The 25,441-nt window shown below is 40.5% G+C and overlaps 1 protein-coding gene across 2 annotated transcripts in view; it reads right to left on the bottom strand.

Moving 5' to 3' along the window:
• Window positions 1–25,441, bottom strand: part of LOC122791616 (beta-1,4-galactosyltransferase 3-like) — a 1,219,943-nt gene that overhangs the window by 913,232 nt on the left and 281,270 nt on the right. Inside the window, exon 1 of one of the 2 annotated variants that reach the window (XM_044059416.1) lies at window positions 14,841–16,574. The exons of the other annotated variant lie outside the window; for it this stretch is intronic. The gene's annotated coding sequence lies outside the window, so the exon portion shown is untranslated. Of the gene's footprint in view, window positions 1–14,840; window positions 16,575–25,441 lie in introns of those variants that run through there. 2 annotated transcript variants of the gene reach the window in all.

The following is a 25,441-nucleotide window of genomic DNA, read 5'->3' as shown; positions in this document are numbered from 1 at the left end:
TCCTGGGTCTGAACACTCTTCTCCTCCTCCAAAGTCTGGGACGGTTGTCAGCATTATCCTCCACACCGCCCTCAGCTTGTAGCACATACTGATGGATCAAAACAATGGCAGCCCCTAACATTTTTTCGGTTAAAATTCACCCGCATGTGTACATCAATGGTGCAGAGTTTGTGGGAAAAAACAGACTGACAAGTGTTTGCACAGTTTATACTGTTGTGCTGCAGATGCTGCCTGTATGATTGGCTGGCTATAATACATTCCACCTGCTTGCCATTTTATTTGTACTGGATCGCTTTTATTCTACTTGCCTTTTTTTTTTTCCTTCTTCCTTTCCCATTTCTGCCCCTTTTAAGCCCAGAGGTGCGCCACGTAAACCCGGTGCCCAAATGTACGCAGTCCTACTACTTCTGGGCTTTTTTTTGTTTTAGACCCGGGGCGAGCCACGCAAACCCATTTAGCTTATGTAAACACTTTGAAGCAGAAATGGCCCTCCCCCGGACATGAACATGCTCGCCATTTCATGGAATAAGTCAATACAGCCTAAGACACACACCCTTGCTTAGCTAAGCTCAACTGGGAGCCATGGAGCTCCAATGTGCTTACACCAAGCATGACACAACTCCTTTTCATGTCGGCTGCTTCTCCTGCTTACATTACTGCCTTATAGCTCCTACACGGTTAGGTGCAGTTTGGCACTTGTCTCCTTTTTGTGATTCAGTAAATTTCCCTCATTAGCATACCCCACTGCCTTAGTCCCTAGTTACACCACTGCACCGGAGCCTTTCCCCTCAGCAACCACCATTCCCTGCTATCGTTTTGATTCTGCATGCCATAGGCTATAATGGCAAAATGCAGACCACTTAAAATTGCCTTTTCACATTTTTTTTTTTATTTTGGCATGATCCCGTTTGCATGTCGCTGCCCTATTCTTAAACGGCCGACATCGGCAAAAAAACACTTTGATTTTTATAATTTTGCAACACTTTTCCATGCCATTTATTTGGCCATGGGCATGCCTAAGGATTACAATACATGCTTTATTTTGAGCTGTCATGCCTCAGTTTTGATTTTTGCAGAAATGTATTCGGCTAATAGCCGAATACATTTCTGCAAGCTACACTTTTCTGCCACAGATGCCTGCCTGCTTACTGGATCGCTAATTGACCTCATTTGCATGATTTTCACCAGCAAATGAGGTCATTAGCATAATCCAGTCATGTCCATGGCAGAATAGTGTTAGCAGGCTCCTGCACATTCCCAGGCTTGTTTATTGGATTGCTCGGTGGCCATATTCGGTGCAGGAGCTGCTACTCTATTCCTGCACAGAAAAAAAAAAAACTTTACTGAATCCCGGGGAAAGTGTGGTATCTGGTTTTGTTAGCCAATCTTTAACTAGGCATTGTTTCTTTCAACTACGAGTCCCAGCCAAGTCTTGAAGCAGCTATTTCACTTAGCTTGCACATCTCACACACAGCACATATTATATTTAAGCTTATTTAGTACATTTGTTCTGTGCACAAAAGTAATTAATAAAATTAAACTGTGCCATAATTTTTCTAATATTTCATCATCTATCTTTTCTGGATGATCTTGTTCATTTCTTGCTGAGCCTTAATCATTAATATGTCTGATAAATAAATAAAATGTAAATTTTATTTTATGTTTGGTTACTGGGAAGGTCCGACTGGACATGGGTCCTTTCTCAGCAGAGGCCCGGGGAGAAAAGCTCCACAAATAACAGTTAAATAAACAATAGTAGTTCATTTAGTTAGATAGTCATGTACAAATGATGAATAGAAATATTTATCATATAACAAAATATATATAATAAGATCAGGAATAAGCAATCTTAGTTTCACTATAAAGTATCTTTTACATTCATTACATTCTTCTGGCATGTCCAGCAGATGCACAAGCCAGTGCATTTCTTTGTGCCGGTCCCAAGCCAGGATAAATGGGGAGGGTTGTGTCAGGAAGGGCAACCGGCGTAAAATTTTGCCAAATCAAACATGCAGACAAAAGTACACATACCGGATCGGTCGAGGCCCAGGTTAACAACGACCACCACCAGTACTGTTGACCAACAGGGTGCTGGCGGAAATTGGGCTACTGTTGGCCGAAGGAGAAGAGGCGGAAGGCATGGCCGAAGGCAGGTAAAGGCTAGGACTGTGATAGTAAGGGTTGGAACTTTGAATGTTGGCAGTATGACTGGTATAGGGAGAGAGAGCTAGCTGATATGATGGACCGAAGGAAGGTTGGTATATTGTGTGTGCAAGAGACCAGATAGAAGGGGAGCAAGGCTAGGTGTATCGGAGGTGGGTTCAAATTGTTTTATCGTGGTGTGGATGGGAGGAGAAATGGCGTAGGCATTATCCTGAAGGAACAGTATGCTAAGAGTGTTTTGGAGGTGAAAAAAGTGTCGGATAGAGTGAGGTTTATGAAGCTGAAAATTGATGGTGTAATGATGAATGTTGTTAGTGCATATGCTCCACAAGTTGGGTGTGCGATGGATGAGAAAGAAAAATTTTGGAGTGAGTGGGATGAAGTGGTGATGACTGTACCCAAGGGTGAGAGACTGGTGATTGGAGCAGATTTCAATGGGCATCTTGATGAAGGGAACAGAGGGTATGAGGAAGTGATGGGTAGGTATGGTGTTAAGCAAAGGAATGCAGAAGGTCAGATGGTAGTGGATTTTGCGAAAAGGATGGACATGGCTGTGTTGAATACGTATTTTAACAAGAGGGAGGAGCATAGGGGGACATACAAGAGTGCAGGAAGATGCACACAGGTGGATTATATCTTATGTAGAAGGGCCAGTCTGAAGGAGATTGGAGACTGTAAAGTGGTGGCAGGGGAAAGTGTAGTTAGGCAGCATAGGATGGTGGTTTGTAGGATGACATTGGTGATCAAGAAGAGGAGGATGAGTGTGAGGGCAGCACCAAGGATCAAATGGTGGAAATTGAAAAATGGTAATTGTGAGGTGATGTTCAGGGAAGAGTTAAGACAGGCACTGGGTGGCAGCGAAGAGTTACCGAATAGCTGGGTAACTACAGCACAGCTAGTAAGAGAGATGGCTAGAAAGGTGCTTGGTGTGACATCTGGAAAGAGGAAGGAGGACAAAGAGACCTGGTGGTGGAATGAAGAAGTACAGAAGAGTATACAGAGAAAGAGGTTGGCGAAGAAGAAGTGGGATTGTCAGAGAGATGAAGAAAATAGACAAAGATTATAAGGAGATGAAGTGCATGGCAAAGAGAGAGGTGGTGAAGGCTAAGGATAAGGCATATGACGAGTTGTATAAAAGGTTGGACACTAATGAGGGAGAAAAGGACTTGTACCGATTGGCTAGACAGAGGGACAGAGCTAGTAAAGATGTGCAGCAAGTAAGGGTGATAAAGGATAATGAGGGAAACATACTCACAAGCGAGGAGAGTGTGTTGAGCAGATGGAAAGAGTACTTTGAGAGGCTGATGAATGAAGAGAATGAGAGGGAGAGAAGGTTGGATGATGTGTGGATAGTGAATCATGAAGTGCAGTGGATTAGCAAGGAGGAAGTAAGGATAGCTATGAAGAGGATAAAGAATGGAAAGGCTGTTGGTCCAGATGACATACCTGTGGAAGCATGGAGGTGCTTAGGTGAAATGGCAGTGGAGGTTTTAACTAGACTGTTTAATGAAATCTTGGAAAGTGAGAGGATGCCTGAGGAAAGTGTTTTGGTACCGATTTTTAAGAATAAGGGTGATGTGCAGAGCTGTACTAACTACAGAGGGATTAAATTAATCAGACACAGCATGAAATTATGGGAGAGTAGTGGAAGCTAGGTTAAGAAGGGAGGGGATGATTAGTGATCAGCAATATGGTTTCATGCCAGGAAAGAGCACTATAGATGCAATGTTTGCTTTGAGAGCGTTGATGGAGAAGTACAGAGAATGTCAGAAGGAGTTGCATTGTGTCTTTGTGGATTTAGAGAAAGCATATGACAGGGTGCCTAGAGAAGAGTTGTGGTATTGTATGAGGATGTCGGGAGTGTCACAGAAGTATGTAAGAGTGGTACAGGATATGTACGAGGGTAGTGTGACAGCAGTGAGGTCTGTGCTGGGAGTGACGGATGCGTTTAAGGTGGAGGTGGGATTATATCAAGATTCAGCTCTGAGCCCTTTCTTATTTGTAATGGTGATGGACAGGTTGACAGACATCAGACAGGAGTCCCCGTGGACTATGATGTTTGCAGATGACATTGTGATCTGTAGTGAGAGTAGGGAACAGGTGGAGGAGAACTTGGAGAGGTGGAGATATGCTCTAGAGAGAAGAGGAATGAAGGTCAGCAGGACTAAGACAGAATATATGTGTGTGAATGAGAGGGAGGATAGAGGAATGGTGAGGATGCAGGGAGTTGAGGTGGCGAAGGTGGATGAGTTTAAATACTTGGGATCAACAGTTCAGAGTAATGGTGAGAGTGTGGAAGCGAAGGAGGATGAATTTAAATACTTGGGATCAACAGTACAGAGTAATGGTGAGTGTGGAAGAGAGATGAAGAAGAGAGAGTACAGGCAGGATGGAGTGGGTGGAGAAGTGTGTCAGGAGTGATTTGTGACAGGCGAGTACCAGTAAGAGTGAAGGGGAAAGTCTACAAGAGGGTAGTGAGACCAGCTATGTTATATGGGTTAGAGACAGTGGCACTGACAAAAAGGCAGGAGTCGGAGCTTGACGTGGCAGAGTTGAAGATATTAAGATTTGCACTGGGTGTGACGAGGATGGACAGGATTAGGAATAAGTATATTAGAGGGTCAGCCCAGGTTGGAAGGTTTGGAGTCAAAGCCAGAGAGGTAAGATTACGTTGCTGAGGAGGGATGCAGAGTATGTTGGGAAAAAGATGCTAAGGATGAACCTGCCAGGTAACAGGAAAAGAGGAAGGCCTAAGATAAGGTTTATGGATGTGGTGAGGGAGGACATGCAGGTGGTTGGTGTGACAGAGCAAGATGCAGAGGACAAGAAGAAATGGAAACAGTTGATCTGCTGTGGCGACCCCTGACAGGAGCAGCTGGAAGAAGAAGACGACATTCTTCTGGCATGTCGTTTTTGTTTTGCATTTATCTAAATCCACAAGATAACAGTCATGCGAGAACAGAGCAAGAACAATAATGTAAACACTATGCTATGACAAAGAAGAGCAGCCAGTGAGCAGAGCAAGAACAACAAAGCAATACCACAGAACAGCCGCTTCTGAGCTTCAGTAAAAATTAAGATTTTAATATTAAAGAATTCCATAAAACTGAAAATGGTTGCACTTATATAAACTACAAACATTTGCATCTACACACATAAAATAAACACTTTTCTTTATTGTGCAGCAGCATCTTCCAAGTGTCTATTCATTAATTTAGAATGTACAGTGAGCAGCACAGTACTTTTCAGCTCCAAACTAGAATGCAATTATACAGCACCGATACAAGGGACTTGTGCATATTACCATGAAGACTTCTACCAACACAGTTACAAATTCTGCTCATACATTTCAACCTTAGGTGTAAGAAGGGGACAAAGCTTAAAATAACCAGGGGGGCAAAGGACCATAGGATAGGGACAAAATGGTCAACATTGCTATTATAAACTTGGAAGGTTGTTAGAATAACAGAATTTGTGTTAAAATGCATTTTCTGAAGGATATGAAGTCTGAAACACAAATGTACGTCACTTAGTAACTTCATTCCTCAGTGATTTGCCAGAAAACCATAAATTTTATGAGGAACAGACCAAAAATATTATGCAAAATTCTGGACATTCTGGGAAAATCTGGACAATTGGGAAATATGATTCCACCTTAAGGTAGCACTTCACAGCTTCAGGAAGCAACAAGCATTTATCAATGTACACTTACGAGGGAAACATTCAGAAGATAGTGAGACTTACTGTGATAATTACCCAACTCGAGGTGCTGGAGTGCCAGTCAGTTATCTAACCAAAAGCACTTTATTTTCAGCATCCCCACACCTCTAAATGCAAGAAATCTAGAGAAATCCAAAATAATGAAGGAACAAAGAAAAGAAAAAAAAAAAAAAAAAAGACAGGGACAGATTTTAATTTCTACACTTATAAACAGGATACTGCTGCTATGGAACAAACTCTCCTATCCACATGAATACGGGCAGGGATGAACTGTGTTAAGCTCAGCTTTGATCTACAGATAGGAAACAGAAAATTTATACCAGGACTGCCCCTTGTCCTACTACTGGATAGAGACAGCTCCTAAATGCTTTATTCCATGCACAGGTTCCCCTCAAATCATCTATGGTATGATCCAAGTTATTATTCTTAGGGTAAGATATAATTATCGACCATAGGATGGGCAAAACCAGTCTCTAACCAAATGGGATAGGTTATTTCGAGAAAATTGACTTGGCTTAAAATGGCCTGCAAGGGCAGCTAGCCTAGTACGTACCTGTGAACCTACAAACTTAGAAAGTTCCTAGCTAAAACAACAGGTTTTGCATTAGCACGCACTTTTTGAAGAACATGCTGGTGTCATTCTAAGGGGATCCAGTATCTGTCTGCCTGGGATGACATGATTGACAGACCTCAATGCTTTGCCAGAGATGGCCTGCATCGGTCACCCCTGGGTTTCCGGATATTGGCCACGGTGCTTGCCACCCCTGTGGTGCCTTTTGCTCAATGTTAGAAGTCTACATATCAAAATGTACTCACTCAAAGCACTCCTTAAAATGGAAAGCATCGACAATTGTGGTGTAACACAGACCTGGTTCAAGGCAGTAGAAAGCACCCCTGCACTACCAGACTATAACTCATTCCACAACTTTCAGCCCCAAAACTTGGACCGAAGTTCCAAAGGCGGCGCTGTTTCCATATTCATAAAGGATGTGCACACCTCCCAACATAAAGCATCAGTGATACGAGCACTCAAAATCAACTAAGGCCAATTTTGAGAGAAAAATTGCCATGGATTCAAAGGACAATCATAAGGCCTTTTTCAGCTATGTTAGGAACCTGGGTGGAAACTCCCAGATATGCTCAGAATTAGTCCAAAATAATACATAAATCACTGAACCCACAGACATTGCCAACATACTGGCAGACAGGTTCAGTGCAAATTTCACCCCCCCTCTCCCCCCCTAAAGGAAAGGAGAGATAACTATCCCAGCGGAGTGTAGCCTCCCAGACATCTCAAATGCGCAGGTGAAAGCTGCTCTCTCTAAAGCTAAAAACACAGCATCAATGGGACCGGATGGTGTCCCCGGCTGTGTGCTACACGAGCTAAATGAGGAATTAAACCCGCACATAAGGCAGCTGTTTAATCTCAGCCTTACCACAGGATACATGCCCAAGGAGTGGCGTATGGCAACTGTGGTCCCACTCCACAAAGGCGGTGCCTCTACGGACCCTGGTAATTACCGCCCCATAAGCTTAACAAGTCTAGTCTGCAAAGCTATGGAGAGGATCATAATGGAGATCATAAACAAAGATATAGGGGACTTGCAGACATTGGACCCGACCCAGTTTGGCCGTCAAGGGAAGATCATGCCTTTTGAACTTGGTGACTTCTTGAAACAGTCACCAAGGCCATTGATGAGGGAAAGGCAGTCCATACAGCCTACCTTGACCTTGCAAAGGCTTTCGACACAATACCCCACTCGGGTATTGTAGAAAAACTTACCAGCTTAAATGTAAACCCATATGTCACAAGATGGGTTGCAAACTGGCTTAAGGACAGAATCCACAGGGTTAGAGTTGCTGGCGCTATGTCAGACTCCAAGCCGGTCACAAGTGGTGTCCCACAGGGCTCGGTCCTTGGCCCCCTATTGTTCGTTATCTACTTCTCAGAAGTACAGGCCAACATGGGAGGACTTTGGCTGACAAAGTTTGCAGACAACTGCAAACTGGGCGCCATAGTGGAAAGTGCATCGGACATGGATATCCTTCAGAAGGGACTCACAGAAACAGATAGCTGGTGCCAGAGCCATGGCCTGAAGTTAAACGCCAAAAAATGTATAGGCATACCCTTCGGGAAAAACAAGGTAACCCCAAGCTACCATATAGGTGGCAATCCACTAAGCACAGAAGAGATTATCAGGGACCTGGGGACCCAGGTTGACAGTGGCCTTTCTTTTGACACTTGCGTTGCTAAAGTGGTTAGAAAGACCTTCTACATTGCCCACCTGATCATGAAGGGATTCACATCCAGATCTAGTGAGGTCATTGTTCCAAGGGATTCACATCCAGATCTAGTGCGGTCATTGTTCCCCTGTACTCTTCACTTATCAGACCAATGATCGAGTACAATGCCCCATTCGGGATGTATCTCACCCGACATCTGCAGCAATTGGAGAGACCCCAAATGTTCCTCACCAAAAGGATAAAGGGACTCCAAAATCTGTCATATGCTGCCAGATTGAAGAAACTCCAGGTCTATTCAGTCGCATACCGTCTGCTCAGAGGTGACATGTGCCTGACATACAAGGCCATGTCCAACCCGGAATTAATGGACATGCTCCACCTCAAAAAATCCAAATCCACCAAAACCACTACAGCAAGCGACTTAAACCTTAGCACGGATATAAATAGGATGTGCTGGAGGGATAGATTTATCACTCAGAGACTCCCTATGCTGTGGAATAAAATCCCGGTCCATGTGAGGCAGAGCACCTCGCTGGCTCTGTTCAAGAGAAATCTTGACCTGTGGATGGGAGATCGTAGGTTTACCCCGGGAATCATCTCTGTGTCACTGCTGGACAGAGGCACAACAAACTAATGGGCACAGTATTTTTTCATATAAGGGGTGGCGTAAGCCACAAAAATTTGGGCTAGGCTTATAAATGCCTTAGGGCAGATAGCCTAGTATAAACCTATGATATTTCAGGTGCATCTAACATTGGGTAACCCAGTGATTCAGGTCGTAGCCTGTTATAGATCCCCAGCCATGTCCAAGACTCACTCTCCACGTTCCTAAGCACCCTGGAGAATACTAGGTTCCAACCTAACACTTTCATACTGGGCAACTTCAACTACCCCTCCATTAACTGAGAAAACTACTCATGTACCAATACGTGCCCAAAGTTTCCTGGAATTCATTAATTCCAATGCCCTGGTCCAGCTCATTCTTACCCCCACTAGAGGTAGCAACATTCTTGACCTGGTCATTACTAACATGGGCGACTGTTGCTCTACACCAACAGTCAACTTCTCCCTGGTTAGATCCGACCACAAACTAATCACCTTGGGAATCCACATCGCTCCCACCCACCCCCCCCTCAAAAGGTAACCACCATGAAAAACTTCTCCAAAGCTAACTTTGGGCTGCTAAAAACAGAGGTGGCTAACTTCACAGCACTTATGCAAATGCAGAATAGTAGCATGACCACAGAGTCATACACCAATGTACTGTACGGACATGTACACAAATGCATGGATCTCACCATACCCAATAGAACCAAGACACTCTCCTCCAAACAAAGGAAGCCAATCTGGTGGTCCGCTGCCACAAACTCTACAACATAAGGTAGAAACTGATGCAGAATAAGGTGAAGTCCCAAGACTGGAAAAAATCCCTTATCAGCCAACAAAAAGTTGAGACCCCTCATCAAATCCTCTAAAGCTAACTATGAAAAGAGAATTGGAGCAGATACTAAAGACAATCAGAAGGCCTTCTATAGTTATGTAAAGAATCTCCATGGCAATACCCAGATTTGCTCTGAGCCATTGCACAATGGTACCTCCTATACTGAGCCAACAGATATTGACAATATACTGGCTGACAGACTCATTGCCAGCTTTACCACTCTCTCCCCCACCAAAAAAACAAATCACAATACTAGTAGATTGCCAGGCACCCAGTATTACTGTTGCACAGGTTAAAAAGGCACTGTCCAAGGCCAAGAATACAGCTTCTATGGAACCTGACAATGTCCCTTGCTGTGTTCTACATGAACTAGAGAGTGAACTAGCACCTCTCCTGTGTGCTCTGTTCAATCATAGCCTCACCTCAGGCTTTGCCCTACCAAATGGTGCACTGCTACAGTCATCTCTCTCCACAAAGTAGGAGCGACTACAGACCCTGGGAACTACTGCCCCATTAGCCTGACGAGTCCGATATGCAAAGCTATGGAATGCATCATCATGGACCTAATAAACAAGGACACAGAGAAATCTCCAAACTCTGGATCCTAGGTTTTGTGAAGAGTAGATTATGCCTGCTCAACTTCTCTGAGTCAGTCACCAGAGCTGTGGGTGAAGGCAAGGTGGTTCATACAGCCTACCTTGATCTGGCCAAAGCCATTGATACCATTCCCCACTCAGGAATCACAGAAAAACTCACTAAACTAGGCATCAACCCGTGTATCACTAGGTGGGTTGCAAACTTGCTCACAGACAGAACCCAGTGTGAAAGTAGATGTCAGACTGCCAACCAGTCATGAGTGGAGTCCCACAGGGTTCGGTCCTGGGTCCTCTCCTGTTTGGTAACCACCTCTCTGAAGTCCAGGCCTACACGAAGGGACTCTGGCTGACGAAGTTCACAGACGATTGCAAGTTGGGAGCTATTAACTCCCAAGTGATGGTGACATCCTACAGAAAGGCCTGCCTGAGACCAATGACTGGTATCAGAATCATGGCCTTAAGCTCAATGCCAAAAGAGGTGTTATCATCCCCTTTGGGAAAAACTCTGTTCCCATGAATTACCACATCGATGGTAATCCACTGAACACAAAATGCGTTGTAAGAGATCTGGGAACACAGGTTGACAGCAACTTCTCTTTTGACCACCACATTGCCACTGATGACCTTCTATGTGGCACATCTCATTACTAAGGGTTTTGCATCCAGGAAGAAAGAGGTCATTGTCTCCCTCAACTCTTTCCTCATTAGGCCAATTACAGAGTACAATGCCCCATTTGGCATGTACCTCACTAGACACCTGCAAAAACTGGAGAGGCCGCAAAAGTACCTCACAAAGAGGATCCTAGGCCTTAAACACTTGTCATCTATAGACAGATCAAAAAACTCCCAACTATTCTCCATCTCATATTGCTTACTTAGAGGTGATCTCTGCTTGACTTACAAAGCCATGTCTGACCAAGTTGTATTAGAAAAGATACAGCTAAAGAATCAAAATCCCTCCACACCACACACTCCAGAGACCTCAACCTCATTACCAGAGTCAACAGAACAAGCTGGAGGGACAGGTTCATAACCCAGAGACTGCCCACGCTATAGAACAGTCTTCCTATACATGTCAAACAGAGCATCTCACTGGCCCTCTTCAAGAGAAATCTTGCTGAGTGGATGGGAAACAGAAAATTCACCCCGGGGGATCACTCTAGTGGCTCTACTTGACAGAGGCACTGGGAACTAAAGTTGGGTGGCACGATGCCAAGGTAACTGTATGGACTAGGCTTGTAAAGGCTCCAGGGCCATTAGCCTAGTACACACCTACGAACCTATGAAGACATAAACTCAATGTCTGTCATTACTTAGTGTCTTCAGTCCTCAATGATTTGCCAGAAAATCATAAATTTTAGGAGGAACAGACCAAACAGGAATGACAATCTAAACAGTTAAGAGATATGATCAGGTACTTTACCTGACCTGTTGCACTGTATGCTATGAATTTTCGGTACTTTTCTGTTATCGGGGCAACAGATGTATTGATCGGTTGGAATGTTACCACGCTGTCGCACTCGCATCTGAAAATATTTTAGAAGATGCATTTTGATGCAACCTTTTCTTCACTTCTTTTACTGAATTAAATATTTGAAAATTGTCCCTAATGGGGAGCATTGGTCCATCATTATTTTGACTGTCTCTGCTTGTGGAGGAAAGAAGCTTATTGCTTCATAGAATTGTTCGCCAAACATGTATACAAATGACAGTAAAATACTGTTTTCATGTAATGATGAAACAAAGATGTTCCAAGTACAGCAGCTTCAGGGCAATGGCAATACAAGAAGGGTGACAGGCACGTTACTTACTGTGACTCCTGGCACAGTGCAGTGGAGCTGCTTTTTTGGTCTGACGAATGAAGAACAGTGGGGGAATTTCACCTGACAAGGCACAAACTGGACTGTGAAATCATGATGAACGTCATTTCTCTTATGAGTAAATCTGCTGAACGTCATTTCTCTTATGAGTAAATCTGCTGAAGTTTGCTTCATCCTTGCTCTGTAGCAACACCTGTGAAGTTTTTAAATGTTTAAGTCGGTTGATTGACTGCAAAAGCTGCACTGTCTGTGTTATTGTCTTAAAATATCTGTGTATTAAGTTGGACTTTTCCATAGTTTGGATGGCAGTTTACAACTGTTGCCTTCACAGGTTACCTTTGTCTCGCTAACTGTTGCTGCCTTGTTGTTTGTCTGCTCCTTTACTTTAAAGGGCTTAAAAGCTGTGATGCAAGCACATTTTTAATTAAATAATACATTTGGTGACACTCTAAGAGGAAAGTATAACTTTCAGTATATACAGCCGCAGCAGCCATGTCATCATTGCGACTGCGGGCTAACATTCCACCTGCTCATTACATCTGTTGCCCCGATAACGGAAAAGTACCAAATTTTTTTTTATGTTACACAGCTCTGCAGATCATCAATGTGCTAATTTTTGTCAGACATGCCATCTGAAGTCAGATATGCATTTATATCCATTATGTCTGTGGTACCACAACTCGAAATACTTAAATAAGGATTTTAAATCAGTGGGCCTGCAAAAATGATGGCCCCAAACTCGCGTCAGTCCTCCATTTTGACCTCCTGGCTTGTGTGCTTAATCAGCCTTAAGACTACAGTGTTTGTAAAGTCAATGGGGTACACATTAGGTTCTACACGAGATAAGATACAACATACAACTGAAGTTCTATGTACACTATATACCATCAAGCGGTGAACCCAGGTACTTTTTTTTTTTTAAACTAGGTAAAAATTTCCAACATGCAAAGAAGCTTAAATTAATATTAATCTACTTATCCATTTTTGGACTTTAGGGGACCACAGTTCTCTGTGACCAAGCCAAAATGTGGAACGATTCAGAATATAAACTCTTGGTACTGTGGTCTTCTTTTGCCATGGTATCTGAAATAGCGTTCCCTTGCATCTTTTTTTCATTATGTCATTTAACCCTATTAAAACTGCAATGGTTTTATGAAGCTGTGCATTGTGTACTGATGTTTTTCAGTCTGAGCAAATCATAACCCAACAATATTTACAATCACAAGGTCACAGTATGAAACCATAAGCTAAATTACCTTTCTAGTAATTCACAGTAAAGCTAACATGTCAAGGTTTTCCAGTAAAATGGCCACAGCTTCTTTCTGCAACTTTTATTTTTGATAATACTGCATATAAATGGGCTGGTATCACGTAATCCCCCACCTTACAAAATTACTGGATAAATATTCAGCAACAGGTAAAGAGGATACTACTTGCGCATGAAAAGTGTTACTAAAACTACAAATTAAAAAAAAAAGGAAACCATCATCAAGAAAGCATGTACATTACAGCTTCCTGCATACACTTAAAAGGCAAGCCATTTTTTTTTTATTCTTCAGCATTCTGTGTTGAATCTTCAGTTGTGGCATAGAATGTGCCATACCACTGTACTGACAAGAAGTGATAATAAAAATTCACAGTGGCAGCAAAAGTCAATTACACAGATGAGTCTAGCAAAACATGGAACAAAACTTTAGTTGCATACACTTGGTAGACTGCGACCTGCTGGAATACAGTTCTCGCATGTGTGGTGTCAACAATCCATGACAGCCAATGTAACTTGAGGACTAAGCAAGGATATGCACTGCACATCAGACTATCTTTCCTGTCCTGAAAAGGGAGTAGGATTTGCCAGTGCCAGTAGGTAAATAAGACAAAAAAAAAACGAATAATAGATAATTACAGGTGTGGACAGACCAGACTAATCAGAGCCAGCACCATCCATACTAGGTCTTCCTCATAAATTTCACAAATATATCTTTCAAGTGTCCTTGATTTTCAGGGAGGTCTTTGAATTTGACTCAATTTTGCAGAGACTCCCTTAAGCAATGGTAAAACTGGTGGTACAATTAGAGTTGCAGACTTATCTTGCTTCTGAAAAAAACATGTTATACGGATTAACAATAATAATATTTTAGAACATCTCTCTGTTTTTGGATTTATCCCTATTCTGGGTCGGGAAGTAAGACGTTGAGATATATGTTCTGAAAAATAAGCTCAGATAGAGATATAACGATCTCTAGGATAAACGATATACTTCTAAAAACATTTAATACACTTACGCCTCACACTCTAAGAGAGTGAAATCAGTGCAACCAGTGGTAAGTGTTGGGTTGGCGTGTGATCCTATACATATACGCTCTGCTTTTAAAAGATCATTTCGAGTAGCAAGCAAACTGGTTGAGCCCTTAGTCTTCGGTGCAAACGATGAAAACATGAATAGTTAGTTAAAAAGTGTGCCACGGAATACCCTCACGGGGGCCACCTGTTACCTTCTCGCAACTAAACAAACAGTAATGCGATCACCAATCACAGAAATTAACCCACTACAGTCAGTCATTACACGTTCTTTATCAATCAGCAGTTTACCTACACCATCTTCATACAGTAAATCAAAAATAATGTTAAAAAACCAACAGCCAAAGGTGGCCGTGCATGGTTTACATTGGTCTAAAGAATCTGCTCAGGACCGTTGTTTTAAATGCTTACAACGAATTACAGACTAGGTTCTTGTTACAGCGTGACAGTGAAAATAAAACATTGGTGACCACCGGTTGGGTGCAAAATTTGGTAACGTAGAGCTTCACTCTATCAAACGCCTTATTCCTCTTCCCATATCTATTGGCGAGTCCTTACCTGCTGTAAAAGGCCTGGAGAGCTGCCGTAAATTCAGTCCAAATGTTTCCAATTTCCTCCAGAGGGGTTACCGCCATCGTTTTGTCTTCATACGGCACAACCACCCTAAAAGTCCACACGGAGGATCGCAGCGTTCCTGAACACTTCCAACCCTCTTGTCTTTGGACTTCAACACCATTTAGAGTAAGACTGGCCAGATGTCAGCTTTCTTAACCCGACTCATTAAAATAAGTTATTAGTCTCCTGTAGACTACTCTGTGCTCTACGCTGAACCCCAGCTCCAAATACTAAGCACTCTGACAGCTGGCTTCCTTGTTTCCGTTTACTGTCTTTCACATATGTCGAAACACAATTTCACAGACTCCAGTGTAAACCCAATCTACGTACGTCGTTATCGTTTACCAGCCGAATAGGGAGGTAACAAGTTGACGCGTCGCTGCCACAGCAACGCAGGCAGGTGCCTGCACGCGGTTGACTGCTGTTGGGGAGCCTATATCCACGACCCCGGCGGCGGCAATGGCCGTGATCACCCCACAGCTGAAGATTACAGTATTACAATTATGTTACCCGTTGGCCTTAAAATGTAGAGGAATAGGATGAAGGCCCTGTTTACATTACCGGGAACTTTACTAAATGAGTGGACACCGACTGCTTCTGCTTTACAATCCAGATGTGTCTTCAAAGCTTACTGAGTAGTATGTCATCATAAAATCAAACTTTATACGTTAGTAGAATGAAACTATAAAAATGTTTAACAGGTGACTTAAACTGACATTTCCTTTTGTAAAACTAGAACCATTCGGTTTCGTGGCAGTAAAAAAAGGGCGCTAACAACGCAAGGGGAAAACACACATGAGCTGAACATTCTTGAGATGCTTAGACGGATACCTCTTAACTGTTCAGATTTTTGCCTCATATTTTTCGCCTGTTCCACTGAAAATTTATGGTTTTCTGGTAAATCGCCGAGGATTTACGTCACTGAATAATGACATACAGTTAGACTTAGCAACCTGCAGAGAATGCAGGCTAACAGAAATCATGTTATTCCAACAATTTTCTAAGTGTATAATAGCAATGTTGGGACTCTGCCCCCCCCCCCCCCCCCCCATTATTTTAGGCCTTGTCCAGATTATTTGCACTAAATCGAGGCGAATGGTTTGCAGCAAAAACACTGTATCTCAGGGTTATACTTTAAAAGTAACATTTTATTCAGGAGTAACTTTCAAAATATTGGCTAGCAATAATAATAGCAATGAAAAATTTTGTGTAGAGCTAGATAGGTGATTTAGTAACTGAGGTATACCCAATTATATCTGATTTTTTTTTTTTTTTTAGAAAGAATAACGTTATGTCTTGCAGAACATGGGTAATTTTGATGGGAAATATCATAGCTGTTGGGCTTGCTTGTGCAAGGGCAAACAGGTTGTGGGGTGGATGGCTACAGCAGTTGTAGATTAACCTAGGGGATGAGAGGGCCGTTAGTTGCTTGAGAAGCTTAAGTGACAAGGAAGGTCTGTCTGAGTGTCGGAAACCTCATTATCAATTCATCCATTCTTGTTTCTTCAAATTGTAACAAGTGGGGCATTTTCTGGTTCACACAATTTTAGCAGTACCTGTAGACCCCCCACCTAGGGGCACTTTTAAAGTTGTGAGGAGAAGCTAACTGTTAGAAAAATATGTATTAACATATGTGTGCAATGTTTATTTTAAATAAGGGAAGATTAACACGTTTTTATTCTATATGCAGCATTAGTTCTATTTGAAACTGAAAATATGCTTTTCTGAAATTGTGCTTTCTGACACTGCAAGATGCACTCTGACCTAGTTTGCTAGCACAGCAAAATACATGTTTATGCTTTGGAAATATACTGGAAAGCAGGTGATTTTCTGCTAGGTCAGGAAATTAAATAGAGAATAATAATAATTTCTGTAGATCCATTCATTATGAACAATAAGCTCTGTTCGTGCTAATGAAAATGTGCACAAGCTGCAAGATAGTTAGATACTATAAACAATGAACTGCTTCAGAAATCTGTACTTGCATTGTGCTTAAATTAGCCATAGTACCTAGACTTGTAACATCACATAGCAAGAAAGTTATAATTAACCGGTGGTCATCAAAGCCATCCTGTTTACTAAAAAATCTTTTTTAAACTTTGAAGAGTCAGCTAGAAATGTGAGAAACATCTGTAAAGTAACAGAATTGTGAACTGGTGATCTGCCACGTCAGTCGTAGTGGGCAATGTCTTGAAAGAAAGGTATAACTGTGACACTACCTGATTTAGTCAGACAAACTCTGTAACTGCATTTTTTGTCTCCTTGCGCAAGAATAAAGATACCTGAACTGAACCTTATGCTTTTGGTATTTTGAAGTATTTTTCTTTAACACTAACTTTCTCAATTTTGGAGCACCCAGCAGAAAACAAAGGTATTTATGGTTCTTCCCTGGGATGCCACAAGTCTGTTGTATTTGGTTACATTTGTGCTTCAGTAACATTAGATTGTTTAGAACAGAGGTTCTCAAACTCTGTCACAGTGAGCCTCTGTCAAAGCAAAAATAGGTCTTTCAGCCTCCCATAGATAGCCAGAAAACCAAATCAACATTTCTTTGACAACGCCAACATAGGTATGTTAACGTTGAAAACACTAACTTTGGCACGTAATCTAGGGATGAAATTTGGACCTTGCAAACTCAACCCTTGTATCCCCCTACCACTTGATAATTATATTAACTCCAAGATTGCACAATCCCAGGGGAAGGATTGTCGATCTCATACAACTGTCGACCATCTGTTTTGTCGACTAAACCTCAAATTGACCAGTGGCACTAGATATATATATATATATATTCATGCACACATAAAGTAAACTCCCCACAAGGGTATATATGCAAAATTCACATGAACACCACATACAACTGAAATAACAAGCATCTGGTTTAATGCATTATTTACTGCTAAAGGTTCATTATGACAGCTGAAAAACAACACACATCATTACCAAATTTTGATATTATGTGCAATACAAATGTCCTTGTAACGCTATGTGTATTCCTAATTTTTATTTTGAGCAAGGTTCATAGGTATGAGCTAGGTTCATAGGTAATTACTAGGCTATTTGTCTCTGTGGACCATCTTAAGCCTATACAATTTCCCTTTCAAAGGTAAGAATCAAGCCCTGTACTTTGTGTATGTGAGTTAAGCACCTTAATGAGTGACCTGACACTGTGATGTGATTTTTTTTGGCCTATACTTTCTCTTTTCCCCATAATGCAGCCTGTGCTGTCAGATATGAGATTATCAAAGCCCTACTTACTTTGAATTTGTTAACTGTGGTAAAGCACTAATCTCACTGGATCTATTTCGGTGTCATCCCATGGATAAACACAACAGACACATGGCATCATATACAGAGTGACTGACAACACAATATATACATGCATTTTATACAAAGTGGATATTGGAGTTGGCATGCTGAAGGAATCACAGTGAAAAGTAGAGTCAGTGCTAGCTGTGTAGACTTAAGTAGTATAGATATCATGCAATATGTTCTTTGCATATACTTAGAGTCACAATACATAGAAGTATTGCTAACTTTCAGAATCTCTAGACAGTGAGTCTGAATCTTTCATTGATACTGGTTTGTGTTTTTTATGTTTTAAACACAGTATAATAAACGATTTTTATCGGCAGGTCATCATCATCAACCCAATTTTTTCCATGGTATTGGAGTGCCACATCAGCTGTTGCAAGCTTTCTCAGTGCTTCCTCATCTGCAAAATATATATATATATTTTTAATGTGATTTTTAAAAAATAGCCCTCAGGTAGTTCTTTCACTTTCTGTTACTGATATCAGGTGTTATCTCTGTGAGACTACACAATAAAAGAGCTGTGAATTTCCAAAGGCTCAGAAGGTTTATTTCCACAGAGAGATAGAAAAATAAAGCATTGTAAATTACCATATGTAATAGAACACCTCTGAATCTCCAGAGATTCAATAGGTTTATGAGCCCCGGCAGAAGAAAATTGTGAAGGGCTACAAATACCTTATGTGACGCCCGTGCCCTGGCCCAGCAATTAAGGAGCCTCAATCCACTAACACCAGTGAGGGGCGTCTCATATAGGAGGAAAGGATAACAAATATACACAGTGAAGTGCAATTTCCCTTAAGAGCACACAGATTACAGTCAATCCAGGGCTGGTCGCTCCTTTTCTCTTCAGGTCCCCAATAAGACTCCCCACTGGTGCAGCTATAGGGTCCAGATCTCAGCCTAGTGGGCAAGCTAAAACCTCCAGCACACTCTTTGTCCAACCAGTGCTTCATGTCCCTGCCCAAGTAGCTCTATTTCACACACACACACACACACACACACTTTGAGAAGAGTTTATATAACCACGCAGACACTCCTGGGGAAGTCTGGCACAGGTTTTCCAGCTGTGCCCCCTTTTCCCAGACTATACGGTAGTATCAGCTGCCACCACCCACTAATATTTATCAGCTACTCAATGGCCCTTAAAAGGGTGTCCAATCATTACTGTGCAATATTATTATCCAATTGGTAGTATAGCCCATGGCTAAAACTATTGGAGTTGCTTTGTACAATTTTACCAAAGGCATGCAAGTACTCTAAAGAGCTTACATTATCTCTACAAAAACAGCCACAGTTAAAACGTTTTTAAAAATATTTAATAACAAATAGTCAAAACACAAGACAATACTTTTTACTACACAGTGCAAGTCAAGAGTTCAGAGATCACAAAGAAATACTTAAAATAATTCAGTACTACAGTTCTGACATCACAGAAAAAACACAGTCTAATCTTTCTAGATATTTCTAAGAGAAAACACAAGTCTAAGATAAACTTACATATAGAGCAAGACAGTGCTGATGAGTTGGATAGTCAAGATAAAAATGCTTAATGCTGTCTGATTCTCTCAGTTTTTTAAATCACATTCCTGGTTCACATTACATCATTCTTCACACTTTCCTGTATTCCCAGGCTAACAGAAACTACATTTACAATCTTTAGTAAGCTCACACCAGGTCAGGAAGCAAAGCCATAAAGGACATTTATGCATGCAAGTTCTGGCCATTAACTCAGGCCTTAAAACAGTAGCAAAAATTCCTTTACCTAGATAGGCCGGAGCCAACTTTAAAGATCAAAGACAGTCATAAAATGCTTGACTTAGCTTCCTTACAGCAGAGTGCAATGTTGTTACATTATTTTCCAGTTCCACATGTAACACTATTTTTACCATTTAGGACAACAAGCCTGTGGCTTACATTAATATTTACAAATGACAGAATTATCTATAAAATTCTATCTGGCTAGGCTGGCAGCCTTCGCACCTTACAATATAGGTCTCAGTTTGTAGGGAGGAAATACTCTTTGGGAAAAGGATATTTTTGGTTTTGGTGTAGCTGTCCTTTAGTTATCGCATTAAGACTCATTATTTTCCTGCATGTTTTCTTAAATTCTTTTTATTAATTTCACTAGCATGTAACAAAAACATCTAACCAAGCTTACAGAATACTTTTAAGTTCATACATTATTAAACTTACTTCAGCCTCTCTAGAAATAGGCTTAGTCCTCCTATGGATGCATGTCATATTTCATTATTCTGATTTAGAAATTCTATACCTTCATCTTCAGTGTAATTTGTTTAAGGAGTTGTAATATTAGGAGGGCATCACAGTAGCAGAGCAGTTACTGTAAAGCTAGAGTATGTGTTAACTAAATAATAGCAAAGATTAATATGGAAATGTTTAAATGTCTGATTAAAGTAGGCATACTAAACTTCTTCTGCCTCCCTCATTGTCCAGGGTTTCCTTAAGGGAAGAGGGAGTGTAGTGAGTAAAAGTGTTCTGTAAGGGGGTTAGATTTTAATTATATAAGCTAATGTGTCAGAGACCTATAATCCTACATGTCCATGCTGGAAGAGATGCCGTCGGAAGATGAGGATAACAAAGTTTTAGTAGGGTTGGGTACTGCGTTAGACTTATTGCAACATATTTTTAAAAGCATTTATCCATGGTAGTTATTTGAGTTTTCTGTATGAGGCATTGGGGGGTTATGTTCAAAAGACATGTTTGGCTCAAAGAGCAGCCATTTTTGGGCAAGATGTTTTTCCAGAACAGCAGCCTACACATTCAACAAGGTAAATTTTAGGGAAAGCAGTAAATGTAATGTCCTGGCCTAGGAAGAGCAGAAAGCAAAGAAAATGATGTTTCTGTGAAGCATGGTGCATATGGCACCCTCCTCCTTGATTGGAAGATGAGGATATCAAAGTTTTAGTAGGGTTGGGTACTGCGTTAGACTTATTGCAACATATTTTTAAAAGCATTTATACATGATAGTTATTTGAGTTTTCTGTATGAGGCATTGGGGGTTATGTTCAAAAGACACGTTTGGCACAAAGAGCAGCCTTTTTTGGGCAAGGTGTTTTTCCAGAACAGCAGCCTACACATTCAACAAGGTAACTTTTTGGGAAAGCAGTAAATGTAATGTCCTGGCCTAGGAAGAGCAGAAAACAAAGAAAATTATGTTTCAGTGAAGCATGGTACATATGGCACCCTCCTCCTTGATTGCACGGACCATGAAATCAGAGATTTCTGTACTTTAATAAGCTTGGTGTGAGGCACAGAGGTTTCCTTTTATGATTAGCCTGCCCCAGAGATGGTTTCTCTGGAAGATATAACTATTCTTGAGGAAGCGGAAGGGTTTTCTGACTGAAGATCTTTGCATGTCAGAACCCCCTTCCCCTGCAGACAAATAGAGATCTAGTATGTTACTTGTGGGGCTGCCTTGTTGTGGTTCAGCCCACCTGTCAGACATTACTTCCAGGGCAGAATAATTCTCTGAATCAAGTAGCATTACTAGCTGCCAACAGTCAATACTGTCCTACATGAGGGATATATATATATATATATATATATATATATACATATATATATATATATATATATATATATATATATATACATATGTGTGTGTATATATATATATATATATATATATATATATATATAAACATACACAAATATATATAGACAAATATATTTTTTTTAATATGGTAATAACTAGTTACAGAAAGTTACTTGTCGTGATGTACTTCTTTGAAGAAAAAAGAAGTAAACAACTCATGGAGATTGACAATATACTCAGTGTCTGTCATCTATTGAAAATTTGTATGAATGTCCTAATATTAAATGGTATGGAAATGAAGCCAGCCTTCTTAACTGTTCCTGATTTTGATTAAAATTTTAGCTCTGTCCTCTTAATACCTTCTAAAACTGATGACATTTGTAGAAAAGGTGGTTAATTACTCTTAATAAATAATGAAAACAATTAGACTTATAGACATCTTTTAGTTCAGAAAATGTGCATTAATTCATATTTTTTTATTGTCGCCTCACAGTAAGACGTTGTCTTGTTCGATTCTCGGCTAGAGCGTCTTCTGTGTGGAGACGTGTGAATGGGCGTACCTTCGTTACAGGTTGTGCGTCAGAGCCGGCAACTTGGTACGTAAAAATCTACTGCCAATCATTAGTGGATGGGAGTTCCGCTGTGGCGACCCCTAACCGGGAAAAGCCGAAAGACACAACAACAACAACAACAACATACAGCCAATATCTTAAGTTAATAGTATCAGTATTTAAAAAATGTGACTGATTATTTCTGGATTTGTCCATAATTTAATTCTGTTGAGATTTGTCTCTGATTTAGTTGAGAACTATGAGCTATATCTGTGTAGAATTGAATACATACATTTTTTAGAGTTTACGTAATTAGAAATGCAGAGGTATAACTTGCAGTTAGGAGAAATGCTCAAATTGAAACCACCACAGATTTTCTAACTGCAATGCAATTTAGGAGGAAACTGGAAACACTTGATTCAAAAATGTGGTTTACTCCTCATTGCAAGTGGAATAGTCAATAAGCTTTAAAGGGTACAGTTTGCCACATTTCTTGATATCACTGTGGAAGAATTCTTAAAGGAATTTAATACTTTTACCTTTCTAGAAGAGGAGAAAAAACAGAACCATTCAGAGAGAAAAGTTCAGGAAATATTGTAAGCTTAGAGTGACATGATATGTCTGTGATATTTTGTGTTGCATATTCAGTAACAAGGAAATGTTTCCCAGGGCTTCCTTAAGGGAAGAGTGAGTGCAGTGAGGAAATACAGAACATTCCCTATCTAAAAGGAGAGAGGACTCCTAGGCAACTAATTTGGAGCAGTCTGCTTAAGCCAAGTATTAGGAGTGTTCATAGTGCAGTGAAGTAGATTATTTATTCCTGTGGAGTGGACTAGAGAAATCCCAAACTAAGACACTTGGTTGGAAAAGTGTAATTGCAGAAGTAAGAAGTAACATTCTAGCAACTACTCTCTAATTTCTTGTAAGTACTTCTTTGTTCTTTTGAACTATATTTCATCACAAACTGAAGTCTTAAAACAAAGCTAACAGTGAATATGAATTGTGTCTTGTTTTGGTTTCCACATCACCTTAATTGAAGGGGGTGAATTTCTTCTACTGACTTGTAAAATAAACATGAGTATAACATTAAGAATTGTCTGTTTTATTCCTAACACCTCTCTACCTTTTTCACATTAGTGGCTTAGTGGGAAGAAAGTACATTTTCCTCCTACAAACTGTAACCAGAGAAAGAGTTTTGGCTGTTTCTACTGAGTAATTCCTTCACCTCTGAACAGGTTGCTGCTTAAGGAGGGGGTTGCTGACTGTGAAGACCAGGGCCTGTGTCTATTTTAAAGTTTTTTACTCATCTGAACCCTGTACATGGACACAATTTTTAGAATACTGTTTTGACTTGTAGCAAAAAGATTACACATGAAAGACTAAATCCTTGCGCTAATACAAGGATTTGCTCCAATCAAAAGGATTCTTTTGTCAGGGAAAAATAGTTTTAATAATGACTGACCTCTAAGTCTGTGAATGCTGTAGCTGCTGAGATTGGACTATATACCTACTACTATTACATTTGCTGAGGCCCAAAGTGGAAAATGTTGAGGTCTTAGTAAGAGCTGTCAGAGCTATTGACCAATTTACAATCAGCCAACAAAAAACTGGCGAATATCTGCTAAGTCTGCAGCAATATATAGCCACTGTGGCAAACCAATCATCCACTTCAATGAATGTCCTAAATCCCAATGTAATTGTTAAGAAGATGATGTGAAGGCCTATCCTGTAGCTTTTAAAAGGTAAGAAACTAGAGAAAGTTGGTCCCAAGTTGAGTGGGTCAGAGCTCTGTCATCATATCTGACTGGAGATTCCATCAAAGTCTATATGGATATTGGAGACAGTAGTACACATGACTATATGAAATTAGAGAAATACATTTTGGCATGCATTGGCACATCATCTGAAGCACAGACCCTTAAGTGTCCTTAGTGGACATTCTGTATAGACAGATCAGTAAGGTCATAAATGACTCATTTATTTCATATCATGAGATTATAGTTATAACTGAATATGACTGCTGCAAATAACATTTTGAAAATTGTAACTGTATAAAAATATAAAGGAGCATTCCATAAATCTATAAAGTGGGTGCTTCAGTGTGACTCTGAGTCTTCTAAGCAGTTAGTTACATCAGCAGAACATTTATTGTGAAGTAAAATTAAGCCTTTACAGCTGACTAGCCTGCACTAAGGAATAGTAACTAGACCAACCAAAATGTATCAATGCCCATAAACAAACAAAATATTGACATCTGATCTAGTTTGCTTTAAATCTTCTAAGATAAGGTATATCATGAAGTATTGTACAGCTAATGGTATTGGTGCTGCACCTGTAAAAATACTACTTGACAAACTATTAAAGTGTGCCTGAAAGTATATCAGTAGAATGTGATAATGCTTAACTGTTAACTTCTGGGAGTGAAGAATCTGTATTTTGCCATTGTGCTGTCATCAAACTTGATATACACTTGTAGTAAAAAGAAAAGACATATTAGGATTGTTAGAGTAAGGAAGTATGGTTGCACTACTTAAAGTACAATATGTGTGTAAGCACAAAACTACTAGCAACCAGAAAATTGAAGTACTGTATATAAATAGAGACAAGAAAGACTATCCCATAGCCCAAGTAAAATGAAAAATATTCTGGTCAAAGTATTGCACTTAGTAGCTTTAGTGTCTGCTATAACACAGGATGTGGTAATTGGTCAGGATTTTCACCCAGGTTGAAGACCTAAGGAAATGTATGCTAGAGATACACAGACCTTGTAAAGACCAAGCCTTAGAATTATAATCTTCCAAAGATTTTAAGATTTGAGTTTGGCTAGAAAGAATAGACACGTCTAATGCTGAGACTCTGGTAGTCAAAACTACAAATAATTCTGCAGAGGAACTGATATGGAAGAACTTATAGTAGATGTAGTAACTGAGGCAGCTGGACAGAGTCTTAAGAATCTCTTTGTTACACCAGAGCAGAGTGCCAAACAGATACTGAAATGAAACTCCAAAACTTGGATAAGTAGGAATAATACTGAACCAGATAAAAAGAAAAGACCCGTACCCCAAAACAAAAGAAAATTACTTTTATGAGTAACATTTTTGTATTCTTTTATTTATTTGAAA

The sequence above is a fragment of the Protopterus annectens genome, chromosome 17.part0 (genome assembly GCF_019279795.1).
Source record: "Protopterus annectens isolate FY-2018-M chromosome 17.part0, PAN1.0, whole genome shotgun sequence".
NCBI lineage: Eukaryota > Metazoa > Chordata > Ceratodontiformes > Protopteridae > Protopterus > Protopterus annectens.
This window is presented reverse-complemented; position numbering and strand designations above follow the sequence as displayed.